We start from the raw sequence: 21,494 nt of genomic DNA, 5'->3' as shown, positions 1-21,494 counted from the left end.
AGCTCTACAGGAAGAAACTAACAAACTCATGTCAACCAATTACCAGCTAAGGACAGGGTGAGAAGGCCAGAAATTATCCATGGTAGTATTTAAAGAGACTCTCATCTCCTGCTGGCAGAAGACAGACTGTGCTGAAAATCAGGCCCAAGACTTTATTGTAAAAGAAGCAAAATTATAAAGGAGGCTGAAAGCACAGCCCAGTATGTCTCCTTTGCTGATTATTGAGAACTTAGATTCGTCTGAACTCTGTAGGTCAACAGAAGTGGCCTTCTCTCTCTTGCTAGGGGAGCTCAGCCTCATTGCCTGAGATCAGCAAAGAGGATTCCTGAAAAGCCTGCCCAAGAAGAGCAAGCTTGCCCTTCTCTAGATCTGCTCTGATGGCTTTCATTGTTTCAAGGCCAATAATGAGGGTCAAGATCCAGCATGACTCAAGCAGGGAAGTGTTATCCCTGCTTTGGGAAGAAAGACATTGCTTTCTGAAGGAGTTGCAGAGCATGGCTAATGTGTTCTGCAATGATTTGAGAGCACCTAGCCAATCTCTGGAGGGTGTTGAACCAAAGAAGCTAAAATAGAAGGCTGAGTGGAAAGTTTATGGATGTAGACATGTCCTCTAATGACTGTAGACTGAATGTCCTGGTGAAGATGCTGGGAGCTGGGCAAGATATGTTGTTGAAACAATTTCTTCTTGAAACTTGAAAACAATGGTATTTTACAGGAAATGAAGCAGAGATATTGGAAATACATTTGCAGAATTTTGAGGAAGATGTCAAAAAACTGTGGCCTGCATGTTAAGAGTGGACTTTTAAGGAAGACCAGACAACTCACTAGGTGACTGTGTTTCCTGGAAGGGCCCAAAGGAAAATGCCCGCATTAAAGGAATAATGTGCTAGTGAAGGGGATGCAGACTTGAATTCCAGAATAAGCAGGTGCAAGGTGGTGGCTCTTAACCACCAGAAGCAAGGTGGGTTTAATGATCACATTGAACAGCAATGCTGTAATAGCAGCTAGGAAACTCAAAGACCATGGCATTGCTAGGGGCATCTAGTGGGGGTGGGTGGCAACAAGGGCATTGCTTGACTTATATAACCAAGACAGACCAAGAGCAAATGACTGGAATACTGAAGTTGGCTGCTAAATAGAATATAATAATCCTTCATCTGATTTTCAGATGTGAGCCAGTTTCCAGATTCAGAATACTGTGACTAAGAGATCCACTAATCCTCTTACAAAACCTCAGAAAGAATGTATGGTACTATCTTCCCCAGCCTTTCTCCAAAGGGACCTGCACTGCAGAAAGGGAATCACCCAGCTATTTCAAGGGCTGCTGGATGAGGGTTTGAGCTGACATAAGTACCAGCGAAACCTTGGAGTGGGTGTGTAAAAACCAGATGATAAATAGAGTGTTGATCCAAGTCCATTTGATAAATGCCAAGTCTGCCAGCCCACACTGTGATAATTTTCATGGCTTTTGAGTGCTTAATTGGGTTGAATATACTTAGCAGCTGGGAGAAATCTCACATTTGTGCCTGACCTGCAGAGTAAAAGCTGTTCTGGTAGAAGGGCCAAGTGGAAGCCCCGAAACACTTCACCACTCCAGTCAAGATAGTGAAATACACGCAAAACATCCCAGCTGAGACAGCAAAAGGTAGTGCTACACTAGAAGACTGGAAGGTTGCAGAGGCGTTGGTTTCCATGTCTCCATTTACTTCACTGGCATGGCCATTGTAAAGGCCAGATGGGTCATAATGACAGCATGGATGGACCTGGAGAGCATTATGCTAAGTGAAATAAGCAGTCAGAGAAAGACAAGTACCATATGATCTCACCCATATGTGGAATTTAATGAACAAACTGAACTACCAAGCAAAATAGAGACAGACTCATAGATAGAGAGCAGACAGACAGCTCTGATGTGTGTGTTGCGACCATAATGCAGAGGGTATTGGGAGGATTTGGGGGAAGGGATTGAACAAAAAGAAAAAGAAAGAACTCATGAACATGGACAACAGTGTGGTGATTGTGGAGGGGTGGAAGAGGACACAGATGGGATAAATGGTGATGGAAAAATAAAATAAAAAAGATGATGGTAGCCGAAACCGGTTTGGCTCAGTGGTAGAGAGTTGGTCTGCGGACTGAAAGGTCCCAGGTTTGATTCCGGTCAAGGGCATGTACCTTGGTTGCGGGCACATCCCTGGAAGGGGATGTGCAAGAGGCAGCTGGTCGATGTTTCTCTCTCACTGATGTTTCTAGCTCTCTATCACTCTCTCCTACTCTCTGTAAAAAATCAATAAAATATATATTTTTTAAAAAGATGATGGTTAAACACTGTAAGTATAACCAAATGGTAAACCCATCAGCCACAATTTTGTTAAGCATTTTAGTATATTTACTGGAACACACCCACACAAGTGTAGGCTTTGGTGTGAAGCTACTGTGTTGTGTTGTATTGCATTTCATTGCATTGTATTGTATCAAGGAATTAGCTCAACATGCAAGTGTGAATGGAAATTAGGTGCTGCCACACTACAATAGCAGTAGGGGAAATCCTCTTGGGGGCAGAGCTTAGAGTGGTACACCAGGCCATCAACTTTGTGTGGAAAAAGAAGTGGCCTGGGGTACAGATATATACAGATTCCTTGGTGCTGGCAAATGTCTTGGCTGATAGTTGGGGGCCTCGGGTGCAGGGAACTGGAAAACATAAATGAGGTACCTGGAGAAAGGTAGGCGTATATAGATAAAAATAAGAGTGAGCACAAGGTACCGGGGTCCTTGTGTCTCATGTCTGTGACAACTAGAAAGCATCTACCACTGACAAGTCACTGACAAACCAGGTGAATGCGTTGACTTCTAGATTACAGCCAGCCTTTGTCCTTGTCCACCAGTGCCTACAAACAAAGCCCCACGACCATAATGCAGAGAATTCATGGACCACAGCATGAGCTCCCAATCATCAAGGCTGACCTAGCTACCGCTGCTGCTAGTTCAGGAGCCCTGAGCGTGGGGTTTTCAGGAGACCAGCAGCCACTAGATGTCAAATAGATTACACTGAAGCCATCCTTTTCTAGAAAAGGCAATGATTTATCGTTATGAGAATTGGTACATATTCTGGGTATGTGTTTGCTTTCCTAACCACAGTGTCTTGGTCAGCATCATGGAGTCTGATTTTCCAATGTGGGATTCTGAATAATATCACTTAAGACAAAGGGACACACCTTAAATCAAAGGAGTTAAAGGAGTTGTGACAACAGGCACATGATCCTGGGATCCACTGGTCTAATCGTATAGAACTTCATCCAGAATTAGATCATCTAATAGAATATTGGAACAGCCTCTTAAGACGTGAGTGAATGCACCAGCTTAAGGGTGATCTCTGAAGAGTTTGGGTGTTGTCCTTTAAGAGTGGGAGTAGGAATAGCTTTTCTCAACACCACTGCCAGGGAGCCAAATGGGGAAATTGTGCTTCCATGACTTTTGGCTCTTCTGAGCTAGAGGTACTGTTGCTAGTGTGGAGGGGATAGCCCCACCAGGAGACACAGTAGGTGTTCCACTGAACCTAGAGCTGCTGCTGATGCCTGACTATTTGGGGTCTTCACATCTGTAGATTACCAAACCTTAGACTCATACTTTTATGCACTGCTATAGAGAGCATCCTATATAATCCTATATAATAAAAGGCCAATATGCAAATTGACCAAATGGCAGAATGACCAGTCACTATGATGCTCAATGCAGGAGCTTCCCCCCAGTGGTCAATGTGCTCCCACAGTGGGAGCACTGCTCCAGCCAGAAGCTGAGCTCACAGCTGTCAAGCACAATGACGATGGCCGGAGCCTCTCTGGCCTCTGCCGCAGCACTAAGGAACCCTCGGGGGAAGCCAGCAGGCAGGAGGGTACAGGCTGGGCTGAGGGACCACCCCCTCCAGTGCACAAATGTTGTGCACCAGGCCTCTAGTTGATTAATAAGATTGATGTTCATCTCAGAATTATTTAATATTTAAAACATAGATGGGTGTCCACTGAAAGTTCTGAGTAATGCACGATTATTTTCCCATTGCATATAATCCAGAAGAGTAACCTGGGTTCCATCTTGTGTTTTAGCCCTAACTGCTAAAAGGTTACACTGCTTTCTTCAAGTTAAATCTTACTCACCACACTGTGCAGCCACTTGACCTCTCTTTCTGCTGCAGTTTCTTACTAAAGATAACTCTGGTCCATCATGGCTGAAGAAAACATACCAGGAATGCTGCAAGAGTGCTAGGAAGAGCATCTCAGTATAGTTCATGCAAACATCAAGGTGGTTCCAGGTACCCTGAAATAAACCCAGGGAAAGAAGAGTGGCATAAAATTCAGCAGGAATTAGAAGCTGGTGGGCTTGCTTCACCATTATGACTATACTAGTAACCCTGCACATGACTCTGTGAGCCAGTAGCTCGCCAGGAGCTCACTGCTTCCCTCGAGTAGTTCTCCACCCTCTGCTCCACCCTTCTGTAGCTCCCACCCACCTCTTCCCCTTCTCTTGCCCCCAACCTCCCATAGCTTACTGCCCTGTCACCCTCCTGTAGCTCTTCACTGCCTGCTTATAGCTCGCTGCCCCACCCTCCTGCTGATCCATAATCTGGTCATTATGTAGACAGTCATTACACTTCATGGCGTAATGACCATTTGCATATTACATCTTTATTATATAAGATACTGTAAGAATCCATGGCCAGACCCATGCCCTGACTTCAGGGGGTGGGAAGGGAAGGGAAGGACATGGGTCTGGAAGGATAGGGAAGGGAAGGGAAGGGAAGGGAAGGGAAGGGAAGGGAAAGGAAGGGAAGGGAAGGGAAGGGAAGGGAAGGGCAAGGCAAGAAAAGGGAAGGGAAGGGAAGAGAAAGAATGGCTTTGCTAATGGATTAAACATTGATAGTGTATTTTTTTCAGGGCCTCTACTCTAGTGATGCCAAGTGATGATGCCGAAGTCAAAGCTTCCTTTCCAGAAAAATGGGAGGAGGTGCAAGATAGGTTTTAATATGTGTATATGTTTATTAATGGTCAATTTTGTTAAATGTAATTATTGTTATACATAAAGGGATAGTATATTATGGGCATAAATTCATTGTGCATTTACCTTTCCTTTCTCTGTAATAATAGAAGTGTAATATACTAATTAGACCGGAAAGCCAAATGACCTTCCAGACATCCTTCTGGACAACCGGACAAAGCCAGGCTGTGAGGGTTGAGACCCTTGCATAAATTTCCTGCATTGGACCTCTAATATTTTTATATAGTTTAAATTTTTTATAATAAGTGTTATTTTTCTTATAGTCAGGCAAAAAAATCTCTGTTCCTCTTTCTCCTTGAAGCTGCCTGAGACCAACAAAGAGAATGAGAAACAGAAAATTGCATATTTGATGAAATGAAGACATGCTCATAATTTCAAACTACAGCTTACTAACACACATAGTTAAGACCCTCAGGCCAGGATGGCCTCTGCCTTTGAGGTTTTGGGCTGGAGACAGAACACAGAATTCACAAGTAGACAGCACCTGAATCCGTAGTTTAGAATCATAAGTTTGGGGTGTAGGACAGCTGAAGCAGTTTCCCTGAAGGCTGGCACTCCAGAATAGAGGAGCTGACTATGAAATGATATACACCTGCCACCTTTGGAAAAAGTCAGCTATCACAGAGGAGATACCAGAAACTGGGGAGCATAGATAAAGCTGCCACTCTGAACTGCTGCAGAAAACGAAAGGCTAGGCCATCCCACCCCAAACACTTGTGATGTTCAGAGTTCCCCTGTGACCAGTGTCTATGGTTTCCCTGAATCTATGGCAGGAGAAGGCAAGTGAGCATGTGCTGAGAGATAGCAGACCAAACTCCAGGCTGTTCACTACTCCAGCTCAACCATGCAGCCCCTTACTCTCACTATCTCTCATAATGTGTTCATTCAGGAAGGATGAACTCCATCCCATGAGGAGCAATAATCATGAAGGAAACAAACAAACCAATGTGTGTGGGGACACTCCTCGGAAATATAGAACAAAACAGAAATTCTGATCAGAGTTTATATGAAATAACAGGTATAATTTTCTACATGAAACAAAAGCTCAGAGATATAAGGGCTCAAGAAAGAAATAGTAGAAAAACAGAAGCGGGTGAAAAGTGTGCTTGTGCCCGACCAACATGGCTCAGTGGTTGAGCATCAGGGCACAGGCCCAGGTTGCGGGCTCAAGTCCCATTGTGGGGCGTGTAAGAGGCAGCCAATCAGTGATTCTCTCTCATTATTGCTGTTTTTCTCTCTTCCTCTCCCTTCCTCTCTGAAATCAATAAAAATATATTTAAAAAAGAAAAGTGTGCTTGTAACACTCAAGAATAGAAATAAAAAATTAAACCATTTCAGATATGAGGGTTAACTCCAAAAGCAGTAAAAAAGACAACTTCGGTAATGCAGAAACACAGTCAAGGATATGGAAAATGAAATTGAGAAAGTGGGGCAAGCAAATTTGAAAAGGATAAAGAATGTAAAAGGAAAAAGAAAAACATATAAGGAAAGCTATGCAAAGATAAGATGCGAAAACTTCCGTCCCTCTGTAGATTCCTCCCAGGGAGACTTAAGAGACTGAAGAATAACTACCAGCAACAAAGTAATATCCTAATAAAGTTAAGGGAGAATTCTAGTTAAGAAAGAATTCTATCTGTATAGTAGTTGCATGTAGTAGTATATACGCTACTGATATATGTAACCTATGGTTAAAAAACAAAATTCAACCAAGTAAACTTGAAGATCTAATTAGCTTCATTAAGGATTCATGAATTGGACAGCATCCCATGGGTGGGGCTGCACAGAATGTCAGGGTTTTGTAGGAAGAAGGGTGGGGCAAGGGAGCCATTAACAAAGAAAAGAAAGGGTTGTTTTGGGGCTGGGATATTTTGGGGGAGAGGGGGGGAGACCTAGAAAGAACTCTCCAAAAGTTCATTTGGAACAATAAAAGACCCCGAATAGCCACAGCAATTCTGAGAAAGAAGAGTAAAGTTGGAGGGATCTCAATACCAGACTTCAAACTATATTACAAAGCCACTGTTCTCAAAACAGCCTGGTACTGGCACAAGAACAGACAAATAGATCAATGGAATAGAATTGAGAACCCAGATATCAACCCAAATCACTATGCTCAATTAATATTTGACAAAGGAGGCACGAATATACAATGGAGTCAAGACAGTCTCTTCAATAAATGGTGTTGGGAAAATTGGACAGACACATGCAAAAGAATGAAACTAGATCACCAACTTACACCATTCACAAAGATAAACTCAAAATGGATACAGGACTTAAACATCAGACGGGAAACCATAAAAATACTAGAAGCATCCACAGGTAGCAAAATCTCAGACGTATGCCAAAATAACTTCTTCACTGATACTGCCCCTAGGGCAATGGAAGCTAAAGAGAAAATAAACAAATGGGACTACTTCAAAATAAAAAGCTTTTTTACAGCAAAAGAAACCATCAATAAAACAACAAGAAAGCCCACGGTGTGGGAGATCATATTTGCAAATATTACCACTGATAAAGGTTTAATCTCCAACATTTACAGACAGCTTATACAACTAAATAAAAGGAAGATGAATGATCCAATTAAAAAATGGGCAATGGACCTAAACAGAATATTTTCAAAAGAAGACAGAAGGAAGGCCAAAAGGCACATGAAAACATGCTCAAAGTCACTAATTATCCGAGAGGTGCAAATCAAAACAACAATGCGGTACCATCTCACACCTGTCAGAATGGCCAACATCAACAAATCAACAAACGACAAGTGTTGGCGAGGTTGCGGAGAAAAAGGAACCCTCGTGCACTGCTGGTGGGAATGCAGACTGGTGCAACCACTGTGGAGAACAGTGTGGAGTTTCCTCAAAAAACTGAAAATGGAACTCCCATTTGACCCAGTAATCCCACTTCTAGGAATATATCCCAAGAAACTAGAAACACCAATCAGAAAGGATATATGCACCCCTATGTTCATAGCAGCACAATCTACAATAGCCAGAATTTGGAAACAGCCTAGGTGCCCATCAGCAGATGATTGGATCCAAAAACTATGGTACATCTACACAATGGAATACTATGCTGCCATAAAGAAGAAGGAATTCTCATCATTTGCAGCAACCTGGATGGAATTGGAGAGCATCATGCTGAGTGAAATAAGCCAATCAATGAAAGAGAAACACCACATGACCTCACACATCGGTGGATGATAAAGATCTTTATAAACTGATGAACCAAGAGACAGATATAGAGAAAGTAAAGCAACAGGCAGACTGTCAAATTACAGTGGGGAGGGTAGGGATATCAGGGGGAGATTATAGATCAACCGAAGGACTTGTATAAATGCATGTAAGTACAACCAATGGACATAAAACTATGGGGAGGGAGGGGATGTGTGGGAGGGAGGGAGGGGGGCAATAAAAAAAATCAAGAAAATATGTAAAATAAATAAATAAATAAATAAATAAAAGAAACACTGTAATAAAAAAAATTTTTAAAAAATAAAAAAAAATAAAGGTTTTTACCTTGCAGATTGCCTCTTCTTTCTTTGGGGGGCAGGGAGGGAGATGAAGAAGGCCACGGGACAGATTACCTTACTGGAGCCTGACCACAGAATTCCAGACCCTTTGACTGAGATTAAATTTCTGGGAGAGGTTGAAACTGCAATTAGATCAGGAATAAAATCTAGGTTGGGTATCATGGGCTTTCTAGCATGAGTGATGCCATTTGGGGCCTGTGGTTTTCTCTTTGACGCTATTGATGCATGACACATTACCCCCAGACTCAGACCCTTTAAAAAGCCAGACATCTCTCACTGTATAGTTTCTGTAGATCAGGTATTCCAGTGTGGCTTAGCTGGTGCCTCTGGCTCAGGGTCCCTAATGAAGCAGCAGCCATGGGTGGGTCAGAGCTGCAGTCATTTCAAGACTGGGCTGGGGAAGGGTTCGCCTCTAAGCTCACTCACATGGTTCTTGGCAGAATTCAGTTCCTCATGGGCTGTTGGACTGGGTGCTTCAGTTCTCTGCTGTTGGCTGGAGGCCATCCTTAGATCCTTGCCCCTCAGCATTCTCATTAAGCAGATAAGGATGTGAAAGTTTTATGCCCAGATTTCGTGATCCCCAAAGACCACCAGGAAGCTGAGTCCGATACAATAGCAGAAAGCCTGTATTCGGACTAGTCTGAGCTTTGTCCCACTAACACCAACAGCAGCGTGGCAGAAGAGAGTGAGCTTCAACAGATCAAAGGGTTTTATAGGGGTGGTGATGTCACTGCTTTGGCTGACCCCGATTGGTTGGGTGAGGGCTAGGATCCAGTTACAAAATGGAGGATCAGGAGTTAGCCCCACCCTGCCCTTTCAAAAGCAGACTTACCTGAGGCTGAGTTGCCAGATACAGTAGAGGATATCCAATTGTTTGACTTTCAGAAGAATGATGAATAATTTTTTAGTGCATGTCCCAAATATTTAATGAGACATACTAAAAGATGATCTGTTACTTTTCTGAAATTTAAATTTGTCTGAAAATCCTGTATATTTATTTCCTAAATCTGGCAACCCTACTCAGCATGAGTCAGCGAGGGAGCTAGAGAAAATGAGAAACACAGTTTTCTTGTAACTTGATGTTGGAAATGACATCCCACCACTTTGCCACATCCTACTTGTTAGAAGCAAATCACTGGTACAGCTCACACCCAAGGGCTGGGACTTTATGAGGGACTGAATACTAAGAGGAAGAGATCACTGTGGGTCATCTTAGAGTGTACCTACTACATACCCCTACACACACACACACAGAAGAAAATCAAATCATATACATGGATTAAATCAAAATTACTCATGTGCTAAGACATCTACATCAACATTTAAAGCTACAAAATTGTGAAACAATGTCTGCAAAGTTCTTGGGGTAGAAACTGAAATTCAGATATAAAGGCCACAAGAATATTTGTGAATCTTTAAAAACTCAGGGTGTAAAGGTCCTTGAGCATTTCCTAAAAGAAACAGTGAAACTGAGAGCCAACATCCAGCTCATCATGAGATGAATGTAGTCCCAACGTGAAAGGATTGGTTTGGGCATCAGTGGACAATGTGAAACAAAAGCTAAGTATCTATGGGGAAGATACAATAATGGAATTTACCATGCTCATGAGTTAAAATAAAGAAAGAAAGCAGGGGTCATATATGGGCTGGCTTCCTTGTCCTTCACAGCAGGCTAGGGGGGGGTGTCCAAATATGTTATACAGAGTTGACACATAAAATATTAAGGTTATAAATGTTATTTCATTTATCAGATTATTCACCAGAAAAATCATGAAAAATAATATACCAATCCCAATCGGGTGTTGGGAGAGTCAGGGTGGAGGTGGGTGGAGGAGAAGAGGGAAGTATACTAAGGTGTACTAAATTTCTAGTCTTATGTAGTAGGGACCATTACGTACAGTTTAAAGGTAAAAACCAAGAAACTATTAAAGATAGCCACTACAAAACAAACAGAAAGTGTTTGTAACCTCCCAGATAACCAGAAGGGAGAGTTAAAGCAAAGAAAATAAATACTTAAAGTAAATGGATTTTTTTATAGCATTAAGAATAAAAAGGATTATGCCCTAACCAATTTGGCTCCATAGTTAGAGCGTCAACCTGTGGACTGAAAGGTCCCAGGTTCGATTCTGGTCAAGGGCATGTACCCTGGTTTCAGACACATTCCCAGTAAGCTGTGCAGAAGGCAGCCAATTGGTGTTTCTCTTGCATAGATGTTTCTAACTCTCTATCCCTCCCCCTTCCTCTCTGTAAAAAAAAAAAAAAAAAAAAAAAAAAAAAAAAAAAAAAAAAATCAATAAAATATATCTTTTAAAAAAAAATAAAAGGGATTAAAAACACATACCAAGATGACAAAGGTGATTTAAAGAAAATATACTCACCTTTTAAAATCTTTTATCTTATTAAATATTAGCAGATTGTACCAAAAAGCACAACCCAAAAGAGAAATCTAAAACAAAATGGCCCAAAACACTGAGAATAGATACATCGTCAATGATATAACAAACAGGTGTATAAATACATAAATGTGAAAAGAATTATTACATTAGAAAAGGAAGCGTTCTTTGTAACCATTAGGAGACAGCTCATAATGCAATGAATCTCCCTTGTGAGTTGTTCGACATCAAACAGCAAAGCATCACTATTTGTATGGCAAAGGGAGATTTCCCTACCCCTTTCTTGGTGCTTCATAAATGATGTAGAACAAACCATGTGGTGATAGAGACACCCCAAAGCACAAGATCAACAAGATGCACATAATACAGAAGAATAGATGAGAGCAGAAGGGAAAAGGTCTTTTCAAGTGGCCACAGAGTAGAAATAACAAGAGCAGATTTCCTAAACATAAAGCAATAAACATATAAATTAACAATGAAGTGAAAAAGGCCTATTGCCTAGAAAATTTGAACTCTCTTAAACAACTCTTGTGCCAGAGAGGAAAAAAGCAGAACCAACATTGCAAAAATATCTATAAAACAAAGAAAATTTGAAAAGTTTACAATGGTCTTGATCATCAAAAACAAAGTCTATTTCTTAAAAAAAATAGATGCAATCATGCCATCTGGTTACTTACAACTACTTAATGGTCGTCCACTGCTTTTTAAATGAAATCTAAACTCCCTAAGGCCTTTCATGTCCTGTGTGTGGCAGGCGGTCTCCAGATGACCCTCCATGGTCTTCCCCTCCCAGTGTTCACATCCTGTAACATCCCCTCCCATAGGGTATGGACTGGGCTTGGAGACTTCCTTCTAACAAGTAGACTGAGGCAAAAGGCTCTGACATCTCTCTCTCTCTCCCTCTCTCTCTCTCTCTCTCTCTTTCTCTCTCTCTCTCTCTCTCTCTCTCTCATCTCTCAGAAGCCAGTTGCCATCTTGTTAATAGCCTATGGAAACACCCATGAGACAAGTTGCTGATGTCTCTGGCCAACGGCCCATGGGAAGCTGAAGCCTGCCAATAGTTTGAGCTAGGAAATGGATTCTCTCCACTCAAGCCTTGAAAAGACTGTGGCTCTGGCCAACACCTTAACCACAGCCTTGTAGAAGACCCTGGGTCAGGGGCACTTAACTCAGATTCTTGACCCACAGAAATCACGTGATGATAAATGTTTGTTGATTTAAGCCATTTGGTTTGGGGTAGTGACTTATGGAGTGATACATAACTAATATATCCTGTCTCTTTTCATCTCAAATAAACCTCCTAATATGCACTTGAACTCTGAGACACCTCTTAGTCTATCCTATTGCTCTGCCTCTGCTACCACAGTCCCTTTGCACATGTTATTCCTTCTGCCTAAAGCACTCCCCATTCCAGATTTACTCAAACCCATTCTTCATAGCTTAGTGTAATACCTTCCTGACTTAACAACTAAATCTTTGAATTATAGGTTTAATTCTTTATACCATTTGTCAACATTATAATTTCAAAATTGCTTTGGTAATTATTTGATTAATGCCACCTCTTTCCTTGATAGAAGGTAGTTCCCAAAAGGCAGAGGTCATGTAGTTTTTCCACATCACTCTATACAGCAGCCATCACAGTGCCAGGCCTTGTGTCAGAACTCTTCCCTGACTCTTTGTCTTTCCCACAACTGTCCATCCTTCCAGCCTTAGCTAACTCATGTTATAGTAATAGTAATAAGGATAAAAATAATATAGTATAAGTATTAAAGTGTGGAATTGAAGTGTGATATCTGAAAGTATGGAATGGAATGTAAACAAACTGATAAGCACTCTTGAGTGACCTGTATGTAGAAAACAGATATAGTGATCTGTACCCCATATGTAAGACCAGATAGCAAGGCTCCTGGGACCTGCTGATAAGACACACTGAAGACACCTCTGAGCACTGAAGACACATAAAAAGAGCAAGCTCCACAGAAGATCAGAGATGTTCCTTCTGCTCCTCCACAAAAGGTCGCTCTCCACTTTCCCTGCCTGCACCAGTCAAAGCTCTGCCCGAGCCCCAAACCCTGAGCCAACGACTAAGAGCCGTCCCTAGAGTCCTCAACTCAAGCTGAGCTGCAGCTGCAAAGTCCTCTGTGAACTGTGTGTGTCTGTCAGTGCAGATCCCCAGGTGGCCTGCCTAAGATTCTGGAACCCACCAGGACTCTGGTAAATAAACCGTGTGTGATTCATGCATTGCATGTTTGTCTCCTGTGTAATTTATGCTCGGTGGATTAATTAAGTACCTTGGGTCGTATGTGTCAGATTTCTGGCTAAGACACCCTTGGTCACCTGTACATATGTCCCTTATGGAATCATTGGGACAACTCACTAGTCTAGTGACAGGACACACGACCCTTCCTTTCCTCTCTCGTCCTGACTTCTTGATCTCTCTTTAGAAATATAAGAGGCCCTTGTTGCTCATGGAATTAATTATAGGACAGGGAATCACAAACACAATGTGTGACTAAAACTTCTGATTAAAAGGGAGCCTTCCTGCCCTTCCTTCTAGTAAGAGACCTCCCCATCCCTCTTCCCCCCATGCACTCTGAGACTTAGAAATAATGAAACCACCTCGCTTTCTTCCATGAAAAAAAGTCTCTGCATCCTGAGCCAAACCAGGAGCCAGTCTGAGTGCCAGGACACTCCTCTTCTGGCCTCAGTCATTCCTCTCTCCTGCTAAACCCCACATGGGCCTGGCTGCCATGCCGAGCCCAGCCAGAGTCGGCTCCCAGAACTGGGTCCAGAACTTTGCTCCCCCCACATAGTGCTTCTTTGGCCCCAAACCCATGTACATTTACCAATCTGGCTCCAGTTCAGGCACTAATACATATGGATTCAGGGTAGGGCTTTGTTAATATGATATTATTGCATCTAAGGCCCATAAATTCCCAGATATTACTGAGGGAACTATACATTAGGAACAACAGAAGAATAACAATTAAAGTAATTACTACTTAATACCAGGCAAGCACCTTGTATCCCTCTGTAGGGCTTTTTGGCAACACTGAATAGGAAATGCAACATAGCCTTTTGCTTCCTTCCTCCCTGAATTTAATATGAATAAGTCTTCAAAACAGGCCCCAAACCATTCACCAATCACAGGGGTAGAATAAGAAAGAGAGGTTTTATCAGTCTGTCTTCCCCTGTCTGCTTCCACCAGAAGAGTCAGCTCATGGATGCAAAGCCTTCAACTCATAGTGACCCTTCCTGGTAGTAAATCTGGTCTAATATGTTAATTTGTTTATCCTGGTATGGTTTTTTTTGTTGTTGTTGTTGTAATTTCTTTTATTCTTTTTTGATTAAGGTATTACCTATATGGAGGAGAATCCAAGATGGCTGCTCGGATAGGCACCTAGCCGCAGCCGCACGCAACAATTTCAATAAAATACAACTAAAATATAAAATGGACATCACCCAGAACTACAGGAAAGTCGACTGACTGGAAATTCTACAACGAGAAGCAAGGAGAAAACCAGAAGGAAGCGCGGAGGAGCTGTAAAAGCCTAAGGTACGGAGACACGCGGCGCGCGGAGAGGACGGAGCCAGAGAGGAGGGAGGCCGAGTGCCTGGCTGGCGTTCCCTAGCGGGAAGCAGAGAAAAGCTCTGATTGTGCTGGGCCCCCAACTGCTCTGAACCTCCGTTCTAGGCCAGACCCCGGGGACCCAGGCTCATCCATAGGGAGCTGGGCTGTAAGGCGGAACCTGGGGAAGTGGCGAAAGGAGGTCCCAGAGGCGTGCACACTGTGCGCAGAGAAGGGCCGGCCGGCTGTGCCCTAGGACTGCCCTGGCGGGAAGGAGACAGGGGCTCCAGACTGCTCTGAACGCCACCTCCAACTCCACTTCCAACTGAACTGAACCCCAGTTTCGGGCCTATTGCGGGAGAGCCTACACTGTTTGGTAGCAGGCGAAAATCGAGGGCACCTTTCTCTCAGAGGCGCTTGCAACAAGTACTGAAGGACCCTGAGTCTCAGGAGTCGCATAGGGCGGGGCTGACGGAAGCCAAAGCTGTAGGCTCCACCCTGAAACTCCGCCCCATCAGAAAAGCTGTCTGCGAAAATGCCTAAACCAAATAGATCACAAACAAAAGAAATGGAGGACAAAAAGCGACTGGATATAGAGTTCAAAACCACACTTATAAGGTTTTTCAAGAGTTTCCTAGAAAAGGCTGATAAAATAATTGAGACCTATGAGGATATGAAAAGGGATCAACAAGAAATAAAGAATACATTGTCTGAAATAAAAAATATTATACAGAGTCCTAAAAACAGAATAGAAGATCGCAAGAATCAAGTCAAAGATTTGGAACATAAAGAGCCAGAAGACACTCCTCTGCAGAAGCTAGAAGGCAAGAGAATCCAGAAAATTGAAGATAATGTAAGAAACCTCTGGGACAACTTCAAACGATCCAACATCAGAATCATGGGGGTCCCAGAAGATGAGAGAGAGCAAGATATCGAAAACATACTGAAAGAAATAGTGACAGAAAACTTCCCCCACCTGGTGAAAGAATTGGACTTACAAGTCCAGGAAGCACACAGAACTCCAAATAAGAGGAATCCAAAGAGGACCACACCAAGACAAATCATAATTAAGATTCCAAGAGCAAAGGACAAAGAGAGAATATTAAAAGCAGCAAGAGCTAAGCAGGAGGTTACCTATAAAGGAGCACCTATACGATTGTCAGCTGATTTCTCAACAGAAACCATGCAGGCCAGACGGGAATGGCAAGAAATATTCAAGGTGATGAATAGCAAGAACCTACAGCCAAAAATACTCTACCCAGCAAAGCTATCACTCAGAATCGAAGGTCAGATAAAGAGCTTCACTAATAAAAAAAAGCTAAAGGAGTTCATCACCACCAAACCAGAATTATATGAATTGCTGAAGGGGGTTCTTTCAGAAGAGAAAGTAAATAAAGATAAAAATTATGAACAACAAATACGTAACTATCAACAAGTGAATCTAAAAACCAAGGAAATTAAAAAAAAAAATCTGATGAACAATATTAACTGTTGAATATAATAGAATCAGAGGTATGGAAGGGGAGTGAACTAATGATTCTTGGGGAAAAGGGGAGAGGGGAATGTGGGAAGAGACTGAACATAAACTGTGCACCTATGGATGAGGACAATGGGGAGTGGGGAAAGGGCAGAGGGTGGGGTGGGAAGGGGGGGGAAAGGAACACTTGTAATAATATGAACAATAAAAATTTATTTAAAAAAAAAAAAAAAAAGGTATTACCTATATGTCCTTATCTCCCTATTCCCCCCCACCTCCCAGCTCGTGCCCTCACCCCCCTTGTGTCTGTGTCCATTGGTTATACTTATATGCATTCATACAAATCCTTTGGTTGATCTCTCCCCCTACCCACTACGTTCCACTGCCTTCTCTCTGAAGTTTGAGGATCTGTTTGATGCTTTTCTGTCTCTGGATCTATTTTTGTTCATCAGTCTATGCTGTTCATCATGTTTCACAAATGAGTGAGATCATGTGATATTTATCTTTCTCTGACTGGCTTTTTTCGCTTAGCATAATGCTCTCCAGGTCCATCCATGTTGTTTCAAATGGTATGAATTCCTTCCTTTATGCGGCAGTGTAGTATTCCATTGTGTAGATATACCACAGTTTTTTAATCTACTCATCTGCTGATGGGCACTTAGGCTGTTTCCAAATTTTAGCTATTGTAAATTGTGCTGCTGTGAACAGAGGGTACATATATCCTTTTTTATTGGTGTTTCTAGTTTCTTGGGGTATATTCCTAGAAGTGGAATTACTGGGTCAAATGGGAGTTCCATTTTTAGTTTTTTGAGGAAACTCCATACTATTCTCCACATGTTTATCAAATGTATGTTGGAGAGTGTTCTAGGTATTGGGGATCAACAGGACACAAAATAGTTATTATTCCCACTGAGTTTACATTATTATGGGAGAAACAGACTATGATCAAGTAAGCTAATAAGAAATAATTTAAATGGGAAATTGATTTTTAAAACATTAACATGGCACTATGCCACTATGCCGCTCAGTAACTGATGAGGGTGCTGGAGTGGCTTAGAGTGTTCGTGGAGGACTTTCCAAGGAGATATTGGATCTAGAGCTGATGAATGAGAAGACATAATGCTGTGAGGAGTCAGAAGAGATACATTAGAGCAGAAATATCACATGTAAAGGTTATGAGGCTAGCACATGCTCAGAATAGCCAGTCAGCTGGCGACAGAGAGTGAGAAGGGAGTGATGTTGGAGGAGAGGTCAAAGCCAGATCATGGGTGGCTGGCAAGGCCATTGTGAATATGGAAAGGACTTCAGAACTTATTCTAAGGACACTAGAATGCCTTTGGAGAGTATTAAGCAGGAAAGAGAGAGAGCTGGTTTGATTTATCTTTTAGGAGCATTTACTCTAGCTGCCATGTGGATATTGGACTGTAGGAAGGGAAAAGAGGACACTTGGTCGAAGTCCAGCTGGTTCCAGACTCTGAGCAATGGAATCGGCAATTCTTCCTCCCTCGGAAATGGGGGGATGGGACCACTGGCCACCCAGGAGGAAAGCTGAGGAGAAAACCCTGAAGGCTCCACACACACCAAACACTAGTCAACAAATTCAATAAAGTCACGGGATACAAACTCAACACAGGATACAAACTCATGAATCAATTGCATATTTCACACAAATAATAAATTATCCAAAAAGGAAATTAAGAAAACAATCTCATTTACAATAGCATCAAAAAGAATAAACGTAACCAAGCATACAAAAGACTTGTACACTGAAAACTACATAAAATTGATGCAAGAAATTAAAGAAGACACAGATAAATGGAAAGCCATCCTGTGTTACAGAGTAGAAGGTTTAATATCATTAAAATGTCTAGCCTGAGCTGACTAATATATCACCTGGCGGGCTAATGTCAGAGGAGAGAGTATGATGTTACAAAATTTGTGTTAATCAGCTTTCATTTCATGCTGGAACAATTCATGCTGATTTCCCTACATGCCTGTCTTTCCCTATCTCTCCTCCTTTCTTATTGTCCCCGGCACTTTATGGCTTCCATTTATCCTCTACTCTGCTCTGGCTTTTTTTTTTTCTTTTACTTCTCTGAATTATAATCTTTATTTACTTAAGGCTTTCTTGAGTGACACATTTTACTTCTTCCAGAGAATAGGAAAGAAAAGAGTCAGGTGATGAGAAGAGCAGGGATGGGTGGATTTGGCATGTGAGATGAAGATGACAGATTCCTGTGTGTGCTCCCATGACATTCATAGGAATCATGGGGGCCTCTTGTACCTCCTGAAATGTGTACAAGGAATCTCAGTGAGTAGGACAGTTGCTAGTGCCTAAAAGGTCTGAATAAAGTTTCAAGACCAGTAATGATAGGTTCTCATATTTTTATTAAAGTTTACATTTGATATTACTTTGTATTAGTTTCAAGTATACAGCACAGTGATTAGAAAATCATACCATATACAAAGTGTTCCCCCTGATATTTCCACACCCACCTGGCACTATATATAGTTATTACAATATCACTGACTATATTCCCTGTGCTGTCATTTACATCCCCATGACTATTTTGTAACTACCAATTCTTATTTTAAAGATGTTTTACTTCTTTTTAGAGAGAGGGGAAAGGAGAGGGAGAGAGAGAAAAACATCAATGTGAGAGGGAAACATCAATCAGCAGATCAAACCTGTAGCCTAGATATGAACCCTGACCAGGAATCAAATCAGCAACCTTTGAGTACATCAGACAATGCCCAATCAACTGAACCACACCAGCTAGGGCATATGACTACCAATCCTTAATCCCTTCCCCCGCTTCACACATTCTCCAACTCCCTCCCATCTGCCAACCATCAGTCTGTCCTTCATACCTATGAGTCTGTTTCTATTTTGTTTGTTCATTTTTTTTCTTTAGATTCCACATAGAAGTGAAATCTTATGATATTTGTCTTTCTCTGACTGACTTATTTCACTTAGTATAATGCCCTCTAGGTCCATCCATGCTGTGGCAAATGGTAAGATTCCATTCTTTTTATGGCCAAGTAAGGTTTTTGGGTTTTCAAGAGATCCTCCCAGCAGGGTAGATGCTCCAGAACTTATTAAAAGTTGGACCCGGCCCGTCTCTCATCACCCACCAAGAGACCAGAGGGAGTCCTGGGTGGGCCTTGAGATGCTGAGGCCCAGGGAGGAGGATGCTATGACTTTCTTCTCTTTCTGCCATGCTTCCCTCACCTAGATCAGAGAGGGGTTGCACCAAAGGAGCTTTGGCGGAGACTGAGGTATCCACAAACAGTACAGTTTGAGATCTCCTCACAGCTTGACATCTGCTGTTCTCTGATCCTATGGAAAAGGTGAATGTGGCTAGGCAGTCATCTGGAAGGTGAGGAGAGGCAGCTTGGAGAGAGTCATTAGCAGTGGAGCAGCCAGCATTCCCGTCTGCTGTGGCAAGATTGCGATGGGTCCCAGGGTCCTGGTATAGTGGATAGCTATTTGACTAGAGGATCCCTGAACAGCAAGAACGTGTCTCAGAAGGAGCAGAAGCTAAAGGAAGCCCAAAGAGCTCAACCAGGCATCACTTCACCTCAATGGCTTCACACATTCACCCCCCTCTCCTCTCCCATGCCAGACAGCAGAGAACCGCCAGGAGCCACCAGGACAGCTGAGAGAGCTGCTGCTGCCTCAACTACCTTCAGACCAAAAAAGCCCTGATCAGTGTGCTCCATAGGTTGGGAGTGGTCCCGTGCACTGAAAGGTTGCTGGTTCCATTTCTGATCAGAGCATATGCATAGATTTCAGGTTTGATTGCTGGTAAGGGGCATGCAGGAGGCAGCTGATCAGTGTTTCACTCTCACATAAATGTTTCTGTCTCTCTACCTCTCTCTTCCTCTCTCTCTCTCTAAAAAATCAATTAAAAATGTATTTTTTTAATGCTTCCCCCTCCTCCCACCTTGTACACAAACCCAACACACCAGAGGAGAGGAAGAAGGTGTGAAAAGAGAAGTCTATCACTCGCTCACACTAAGGGATGACCATTTCTGAGGGGAAGAGGTGAGCGCACATTGGAAAGAGATGAAGTCCCATTGGACTCCTTAATATTTACAAAGCAACTGGGAAACTAAAGGGTCTGACAGACATTAATAAGAGACACAAAGGGGAAAATTGGCAGAGCATTTTGAAGAAAGTGATGGACAGAAAAACAAAATTGTATTTTTCCTACAACTATTATAGCTCAAAGGTGGTTAAAATTAGGGTGGTAATAAAGCTAATGACGGCTAATATTTATGAAGTGCTAGGAGCTCAAAAATTGTGGCTAGCACTGACATGGATGCCATGTTGAGGACACTGCAGGGGCTCGCTGAGGTCCCACAGCAGGAATGGTCCCTGTCCCAAAGATCACGCTCTACCTCGGGCTTATGATGCACAACTGTGTTCCTCAGCAGGCGTCTGAGGGCACTGGAGGGCCTCAGGTGGTTGGGGTTTATGATACCTAGCTGCTATTTTCCCAGCAGGTGTCTGACACCACCGGGAGGGCCCCAGATGGCAGAAGGTATATGGTGCAAGCTGAAGTCTGAGGCTGTTGGAACCTCGGGCTTGAACAGCCTTACCCCACCACCCAGTGTGCTGTAACAGCATTGTTTCTCTGGGTTCCACAGTGTGGCGAGCATTGCTACTGGGAAGGCAGGGACTGAGCTCACAATAGCATCAGCTCCAGAACAGATGTTCTGCATGCCGAGCACGGTGTTGGGAGGGTCCCATGTGTTCTCTCTTTTGATCCTTCTGAAAGCTCTAGGGAGAGGCTACTGGTGCCACTGGATGGAAAGGGGTCATCCACCCGGCACTGGCAGAGCCAAACACGAAAGCCCAGAACTGCAGTGGAGAAGGATGAAGGCCCATCCAGGAGAAAGGGAAGCCAATGCTCAGAAGCCCAACCTCCTTGATCCAGGATTCCGGGGTCTTTATGCAGTGTAGGGGGAACAGCTATATAGAAGTACTGACGGGGCAGGTTTAATAGAGGACCTTGGAGCTTGGCAGTTCCTGGGTGACTTGAGATTTTGGTCTGTTGCCTCTGCAAAGCAGCCCAGTATCTTGTTAAACAGGACAGGACCGCTTTGAGCTGGTTCTGCAGTTATAATGGCTCAGAGAGATTAAGTGACTTGTCCACATCCATGTATTTTGTGTCCAGGTCTTGATTTACAAAGGTGATGGAGTGATGACACTAAGAGGTCAATGCCATTGAAAGAAGGGTTTAATGTCACAGTCCCCATAGAAACAGGAGGCATGCTCCTCACACAAGGCCATGGAGGAATGCCAGGTCTGGTCAGGAAGTGGAAAGGAGTGAGTGGGAGGTTCAGGCCACTGTCTTTATTGAGCAAGGCAGGGCAAGGTGAACAGTGAGACTTGGCTAATTTGAATAATTTTATTGGGCTTTGGGCTCCTGGGGTAGGAGGGCCTAATAGAGGAGGTTAGGTTCAGATTAGTTAGTT

Source organism: Pipistrellus hanaki, assembly GCF_964339955.1.
Source record: "Pipistrellus hanaki genome assembly, chromosome: 16".
Taxonomy (NCBI): domain Eukaryota; kingdom Metazoa; phylum Chordata; class Mammalia; order Chiroptera; family Vespertilionidae; genus Pipistrellus; species Pipistrellus hanaki.
The sequence above is the reverse complement of the archived record's forward strand: the minus strand, read 5'-3'. Positions refer to the sequence as shown.